Source organism: Anomaloglossus baeobatrachus, chromosome 5 (assembly GCF_048569485.1).
Source record: "Anomaloglossus baeobatrachus isolate aAnoBae1 chromosome 5, aAnoBae1.hap1, whole genome shotgun sequence".
Lineage (NCBI taxonomy): Eukaryota > Metazoa > Chordata > Amphibia > Anura > Aromobatidae > Anomaloglossus > Anomaloglossus baeobatrachus.
In genome coordinates, this window is record NC_134357.1 from 304,358,274 (window position 1) to 304,366,904 (window position 8,631).

The window sequence follows — 8,631 nt, forward strand, 5'->3', positions numbered from 1 at the left end:
TAAGAAACTCATTGATGGTTACCGGAAGCGGTTGTTCGCAGTTATTTTGGCTAAAGGTTGTACAACCAAGTATTAGGCTAAGGGTGCCAATACTTTTGTCTGGCCCAGTTTTGTGTGAAATGATCAATGATTTGATTTTTGTTTCATTCTCTTTTGTGTTTTTTCATTGCAAGCAAAATAAATGAAGATAATAATACCAAAGAATTTGTGATTGCAATCATTTTCAAGAAGAAACTGAGTATTATCTGACAGAATTGCACAGGGGTGCCAATACTTTTGCCCAGCACTGTACATACACTGAGCTTTAGATATTAGACTAGCTGTAGTACCCGGGCATTGCCCGGGATAGTTAAATTTTTTTTTGTCTCTCTTCCAGTCTGTCTGTCTATCTCTTTCTGTCTGTGTCTGTCTCTGTGTGTTTGGCTCTGTCTGTCTCTTTCAGTCTGTCTGTCTGTGTATCTCTCGGTCTGTCTCTGTATCAGTCTCTCTGTCTCTGTGTCTGTCTCATTCCAGGTCTGTATCTGTCCCCCTCTGTTTATTTCCCTATCTGCCTTCCTCTGTCTGTGTCTTTGACTTGTCTCTCTCTCTCTCTCTCTGTCTCTGTCTCTGTCTCTTTCCCTCTTTGCCTCAGTCTGTGCTTATGTCTGTCTGTCTCTCCACTGACATATTACCTCACACATAAGCTTCTTATACTATCAATTTCTTTTGTTCCTATAGCAACCACTCACAGCTCCTATTAATAAGATGTAGCTCCCATCTCCATTGACTTTAAAGGAGACCGGTGTTTTGGAGAGTGACTGTTCAGCGCGGGGTTAAATTTTCCTGTCAAAACATAGTGTATGAAGTTCCCTGAGTCACATGGAGCATCTGTGCAAATTTCGTGGTTGTAAATGCGATGTTGTGGATTCCTTTAGCGGACATACGCACATAGATACATACATACATACATACATACATCATAATATATATATATATATATATACATACAGTAATAAATATTTTTGGAGGCATTTAGAATATTAAAATTGCCATTGTAATACTAGTCCAGCCCAGCACCATCCTTTGCTGCGTTCTACTCTAAACAAAAAGGAGGCTAATAAAGCTGCATGCATGACTCCCTGTTACATGCAATATATAATGAATACAGGGGTTCCCTTGCTGGTTTCCCACGCTGGTACTATCCTGACCTCAAACTGGACTGCTAGCACCTTTTCAAATGTGAACAGGTGCGTATCTGTACGTGATGTGAAATATATGAGGGGAAAAAAAAAAAGAAACAGTCGCACACTGCAAAACCACAATAAATTCTACCTAATAAATATTTTTGGAGGAATTTAGACATTCAGCGACAGCGGCGGGGAACGACGACACCATACCGGTACTCACCCACGGTATACCGCGCTGCCCCACTGAGCTGCTAGGAACAGAGGCCGGTGAGCAAGCACACACAAGTGGGAGGGTTGGTGAGCAGCACTGGTGGCATGGGGTTGGGGGAGTGGGGGCGGGGGGAGGAGCATACCCATACTCACCCATTCCATGCAGATCAGAGGGGGAAAGTTCAGCACAAAGCATACGCTGTGGGTTCCACAAACATGGCAGCTATCTCCTCCCTCTGCTGTGATCTGGACATCCCAGGGGGCATCTCCAGATCACAGCAGAAGCTGTCTCTGTGTTATGTATATAGGTCGGAGTCCGACCATCATACTCAATGCCCTGGGCGCTGCCATAAAAGGATAAAGGAGCTGAGTAACGGTCGTTACAGCAAATCCATGATGGCAGCGCCCAGTGTTTCAGTAAAACTAGAATTAAATAAAACAATGAGTTTAAGTTTGTATTAAAAATACTTGATTTCATAATCACTATTATGAATACAAAAATTAAAAACGCGACACCTTCCATTTAAAGGGAATCTGTCAACCGCTTGTGCTATATAATCTGAAGACAGCATGCTGCAAGGGTTAAAAAATAGAATTCAGGGATGCCTTTTTTGTCAAGGTCCGATCTTTTGTCTGTTTCTATGTTTAAGCAGCAGCACCCTTATCATTCCTCGGAGTACAAAGTCAGGCACGGTGACCAGAAAAATGCCCACAGGAAAATTGCCCACATGAAAATTGCCCACACGGAAATTTGCCCACACGGAAATTTGCCAATTGCAGCATGAGAAAGTTTCAGATCTATGATATTTGAGGTGCAAGGTGAGGATGTTCACATGATATGTGAGAAATGTCCACAGAAAATTGCCAACAGACATGAATGCCCACTAGGATTGGGGACCATGTAACTCAGGATGGGAACATATATACCAGGATGGAGACAACGTGGACCATACATACCAGGATGAGGACCTTATATACCAGCATTGGGTCATTGTGAGGCAAATCCTGGGATATGAAGACGAATTATGATTTCCAGTCATAATCGCTCTCATCACTCCATGGCCGTGCCCCCTCCCTTCTTGTTCTCAATGTCCAACATCTTGGAAGGTGTCACATCCTAGCAACACATCCCATGGCCATCTCCTGTGATATGGAGATTAGATGATGTGGGAACAATGGACACAGGATGACTCCCTGCCGTGACCCTGTGGTAGGGGCTGCTATCTAATTAGCAAGGCTATGGAAGTATCCAGACAGAACGACTCCAGTAAAATATGGTTCATATCTCGCAAGCCATATTTCCGATAAATATGGCAACCATAAAAATGGTGTCTCTGCATGCGGACGATGCTGGCACACCTTTTTTATGGGAGTAGGACATTGGGAAGTACCCCAGGCGTGATATCAGCCAATGGGGAACTAGTAGACAAGTCATGAGTCCTCTCGTTCTGTAGCTAAATTCATAACTGTCACAATGAGAGCGTTGGCGTCCGCCTACGACGCTCCCAGGCAAAGTTATGGCCCATATTCCATGTTGTGGATATTGTCCATAACTCCAGCCAGGGGTGGAGCAGTGCTCCCTCTGAGGTCACTAAGGTAGGAGGGGACCTGGATTTGCCCAGGTTGATAACCCTACTTCGGCCATTTTCCAGTGTTCTTTCGCTGGGGGTCACGTGTAGGAAACATCTGTGGGAAGGATCCTAGAAACCTGGTCTACAGCGCCCCCCTGTGGCCAGACGCACAAGGTAACTGCTGGAACTGTGTATGCCTGTTTGTAAACCATGCTTTATCTGTAACTGTACTCTGACCTATGTATATTCTGTAGATCCCCTATTGTATATATTGTATTTTCTAGTGTGCTTTAGGCTGATTAAATTATATAATTAATCTTGGGCTGTTCTGTTATCTCGATCTTGAATCCCACGTCTGTGTGTTCGGCTAATAGTTACCGTGAAGCGGTTGGTGGCAGCGAGTTGTGCCAAGGATTATTGTGGGGAGGCCAGTGAGATTCGGGGAGGTTTTATATATTCCGCCCGCGGAGGTCGGGGGAATATATACCCTACTCTCACCGGGGACCCTTCAATAATCGGCATAAGTAGTATAGCGGCCACCTTGCTTATTGTCGGGCAATTCCATAATTGGCCTGACTATAAGAGGGGCGCTAGAGAGCGCGTCACGTGCTCTGTCTGTCGGTCGGGAGGTATAAAGGAGGGGTGACCCCCACTTGTTACCCCCCGATTGTGACGTACTGGTAGCCAGCGCGGGGGATTTCTGAGTGACCCCCCCGGTGGTTCGTGACATATTGGTGGCATAGCGGTGGGATCGAGATAATAGTGTGTGTGAGTGTGAGACCCATACTCCCAGACACTAAAGACTGCCTGCAGCAGCTGTGGCTGCTGGGGTCTTCAGACTAGCTCAACACTAGAGTGTCAGAGTGCAGATACTGTAAGGTGTGTGGGTGCATCAGGTGTCAGTTCTGTGTCAGTGACCAAAAGTCTGCAAGAATGGCTGATGGCACCAGGAGCAAAGCCAAAGGAATGGCCGATGCTCAGGCCAGAGACGATGAGGAGGTTGTCCACGAGCCCTCCAAGAGCCCGACGCCAGAGAACAGCTCTGCAGAGGACATCGCACAACCTGGCACTGCTGGACAAAATGAGGAGGAGCTCGCCCAAGGGTCCTCAACGAGCCAGATGCCAGTCCTCCGCTCTGAAATGGACAGTGAATCACCTGGCTCTGCAGCGTGCCGCAGATCACCACTTGCCAATCCCTCCGGCCTGAGAGGTTCGGAGGCCCTCCTTCAAGCTGCTATGGCCAGTCTTATAGCTGGAAACCGGGGTACCTACGAGATACTCATGGCAGAGCATGGGCGTCTGGCAGCGCAGGAGGCAGCGGAGCGAGAGCGACAAGCAGAGCGTGAAGCTGCAGAGCGACAGCAAAGGGCAGAGCGTGAGGCTGCGGAGCGCCAGGCAGAGCGTGAAGCTGCGGAGCGACAGCAAAGGGCAGAGCGTGAGGCTGCGGAGCGACAGCAACAGGCAGACCGTGACCACCAACTGCAGCTAGCTCAGCTCCGGCCCTCATCAGCCACCCGTGACCTTCAAGACACCAAACTTCCAAAGGTCCGTGTTGAGGACTTCCCAGTGCTGGAGAAGGATGGAGACTTGGACTCTTTCCTGACTGCTTTTGAACGGACTTGCCTGCAGCACCATCTGGACAAGGACCAGTGGGCCAAATACCTGACCCCCCGTTTAAGGGGTAAGGCCCTGGAAATCCTTGGGGACTTGCCTACTGAGGCAGATCAGGGCTACGACACCATCAAGCGGGCCCTGATCCAACAGTACAACCTCACTCCGGAGTCCTACCGCAAGAAGTTCCGGACCCTGCAGAAGGGACCAAAGGACTCCTGGGCTGACCACCGGCGGGCACTTGCCCGAGCTGCCGACCACTGGACCCAAGGCCTGCAGCTTACCACCGGACCAGAGATCCTAGACTTGGTCATCACAGAGCAACTCTTGTGGAACTGCCCTGAGGATCTCCGCCAGTTCATCCGAGACCAGAAGCCAAAGGGGTCCACGGCTACAGCTGCCCTGGCCGATGACTACACCAACAATCGGGCTCCTGAGGCCAGGAGAGCAGCCACCAGCAGCACCTGGAGAGGGGGTAAGATGAATTCTGCGACTGCCCCACCTGCCCCTAGACTGCAGGGGGTGTCCCCCTCAACTCCCCTCTCCAGGCCCGTGGCAGAGCCAAGACGGTGCCACCAGTGCAACCTACCTGGACACTTCAAGGCCATGTGCCCTCAGCGTCCCAAGGCCCCGGCTCCGTCCCAAGGGCCGCCCAAGGTGTATTGTGTGGGTGGGGGTGGTGGTAGGTCCCTGGACAGCTTCCAACCTGTCACCGTCGGCCGGTCTGTGACCATAGGACTGCGAGACAGCGCCTCGGAGGTGACTCTGGTGCGGCCTGAGATGGTGTCCCCCCAAGACTTGATCCCTGGAAAAACCCTCGCTGTCTCCGGGATTGGAGGCATTGACCCGGCGCTGCCTGTTGCTGGCATTTATGTGGACTGGGGCGCAGGGCGAGGGGTGAGAGAGGTGGGGGTAACTGATCGGATCCCTGCAAACGTGCTACTTGGGACAGATTTGGGGCAGATAACCTCCCAGTTTGGGCCCCCCCCAAGGGCTGAACCTTCAGCCAGTACTGACGTGCCTCCGGACAATGTTAATGTGTTATCTATGAATGATGTAAGGGAGGAGGGAGTGAACTCTGATATTTCTGCTTGCATAGACACCATAGACACACACTCAGCTGCAGCTGTGACAGGGGAGGGGGTCAGAGAAAGGTGTGACAATGCCTCTACAAGTGATCAGCCAGTGAGCTGGGATCTGTTGCCCTCTGCAGGGATAAGCAGAGAGCAGGGTGCTGCAGGGGGAGGACCAGTGTGTGGGGTGGGGGCTACCACAGCAAATGTGGGGTCCCCAGAGATTTCACAGCGGGGTTCTGTTGCTGCAGGAGGGGAACAGGCAGGTGAGATTGGGGCCGGTCCAGGAGCGGAAGTGCTCCCAGGTAAGATCTCGGTGCATGGTTCCCCCACAACCGGGGTGTCAGGAAGCCAGGTAGGTCTGCCTGAACTGGCGACTTGGTCAGGAACGGAGGAGGAGCAGGCACGACCCACGGTCGCAACGGCTGTGGCCGCTGTCACCCGCAGTGGGAGTGCTGGAAGCCAAGGGGCCTCCCGGAGGTCCGATAGCTCTTCCCCTTCTGACCAAGTGGCAGCCGAGTCAGGTGGAGGCCAGGACACAGGTCCCGGGGTACTGACCGAAGATGTGACAGTCTCGTCGATTCTGGCCACATCTAGTCAGGGGTTTCAGGCAGCGTTAGAAGCTGACGACAGCCTGAAAGCTCTAAAGGAGCAGGCGGCACAGCCTCCCTCGGACTCGGACCCGGAGCGAGTGGTCTGGGACCAAGGACGGCTGTACCGGGTCACGGTCCAGCAGGGTTCACCGGAGGCGTGGCCCAGGGACCGACAGTTGGTGGTACCCTATCCGTTCCGGACGGAGTTGTTGCGGATCGCACATGAGATTCCGATGGCCGGACACCTAGGGATCGCTAAGACCAAGGCCAGGTTAAACCAGCATTTCTACTGGCCAAAAATGGGGGCCGATGTGGTTGCCTACTGCCGTTCGTGTGAAACCTGTCAGAGAGTGGGGAAGGCGGGGCCACACCCCAAAGCCCCACTGGTATCTCTGCCAATCATCGATGAGCCTTTCAGGAGGGTGGCTGTGGATCTGGTCGGCCCGCTGGCCATCCCCAGCAGCTCCGGGAAACGCTTCATACTAACGGTAGTGGACTATGCCACCCGATACCCAGAAGCAGTGGCCTTGTCGTCCATTCGGGCTGACAAGGTGGCCACCGCCTTGCTGGAGATTTTCTCCCGAGTGGGTTTTCCCCAGGAAATGCTCACTGACCGGGGGACCCAATTCATGTCCCAGCTGATGGAGGCCCTCTGTAAGCAGGTCCAGGTGCGACATCTGGTGGCCAGCCCGTACCATCCACAGACTAATGGCCTGTGCGAGCGGTTCAATGGCACCTTAAAGCAGATGCTTAAGATGTTGGTCGACTCCCATGGGCGTGACTGGGAGCGGTATCTCCCACACCTGTTATTTGCTTACCGGGAGGTTCCACAGGCCTCAACAGGATTCTCACCGTTTGAGCTCCTGTACGGGCGACGTGTGCGGGGCCCCCTGGCTCTGGTGAAAGAGGCTTGGGAAGGGGATTTGGCCACCCCTGGAGTGTCGGTTATCGAGTATGTCATGCGCTTCCGGGACAAAATGCAGGCCTTGACGCAACTGGTACACGACAATATGGCTCAAGCCCAGGCCGATCAGAAGCGTTGGTACGACCAGAACGCTTGTGAGAGGACCTACCAAGTGGGTCAAAAGGTGTGGGTACTGGTCCCCGTACCACAGGACAGCTTCAGGCAGCCTGGGAAGGCCCATACCTCGTGTACCAGCAGCTCAACCCTGTAACGTACCTGGTCACCCTGGACCCTGCCCGTGGAAGGCGGAAGCCCTTCCATGTGAACATGATGAAGGCACATCATGAGCGGGAGGCATGTGCACTCCCGGTGTGCAACCTGCCCGAGGAGGGAGAAGCGGAAACCCTCTTGGATATGCTAGCCCAGGTTAGGGCAGGCGGATCCATTGAGGATGTGGAGGTTGGCCACCAGCTCTTGGAGGACCAACGGTCCCAGCTGTGGGCCACCCTACACCCCTTCCGGGGGTTGTTTACCAACCAGCCCGGAAGGACTGACTTGGCTGTCCATCACGTGGACACTGGGGATCATCCCCCGATCCGGCGTTCAGCATATCGGGTCTCCCTGGAGGTGCAGCAACACATGCGCCAGGAGATTGACGAGATGCTGAAGCTGGGGGTGATCCAGGCATCCAACAGCGCTTGGGCCTCGCCTGTATCCTCATCCCTAAGAAGGACCGAACCACTCGGTTCTGCGTGGACTACAGGGGGCTCAATGCTGTCACGGTCGCCGATGCGTACCCAATGCCACGCATCGATGACCTGCTCGATCAGTTGGCCGGGGCTCAGTACCTGACCATCATGGACCTGAGCCGGGGATATTGGCAGATCCCCCTGACTCGCAAGGCCAGGGAACGCTCTGCCTTTATTACCCCATTTGGACTGTACGAGTCCACGGTGATGCCATTTGGGATGAGGAATGCCCCTGCCACTTTCCAGCGGATGGTCAACACCCTGCTCAAGGGACTTGAAGGGTACGCGGCCGCGTACCTGGATGACATTGCCGTCTTCAGTCCCACCTGGGAGGACCACCTAGAGCATCTAGCACAGGTGCTCAGGCGGATCCACCAGGCAGGTTTGACCATCAAGCCGGGAAAGTGTCAGCTGGCCATGAGCGAGGTCCAGTACCTCGGTCACCGGGTAGGCGGGAGAACACTGAAGCCCGAGCCTGAGAAAGTGGAGGCCATCGCGTCCTGGCCCACCCCCAGGACCAAGAAGCAGGTGATGTCCTTCTTGGGGACCGCTGGGTACTATAGGAGGTTTGTTCCATGCTATAGTAGCCTGGCAAAGCCCTTGACGGACCTCACCAAGAAGAAGCTGCCCTCTGCAGTCGATTGGACAATGGACTGCGAGACAGCCTTCCGGGCCCTAAAGGACGCCCTGTCCAGCCCGCCCGTGCTACAGGCAGCCGACTTCACGCGGCCGTTTGTAGTACAGACCGACGCCA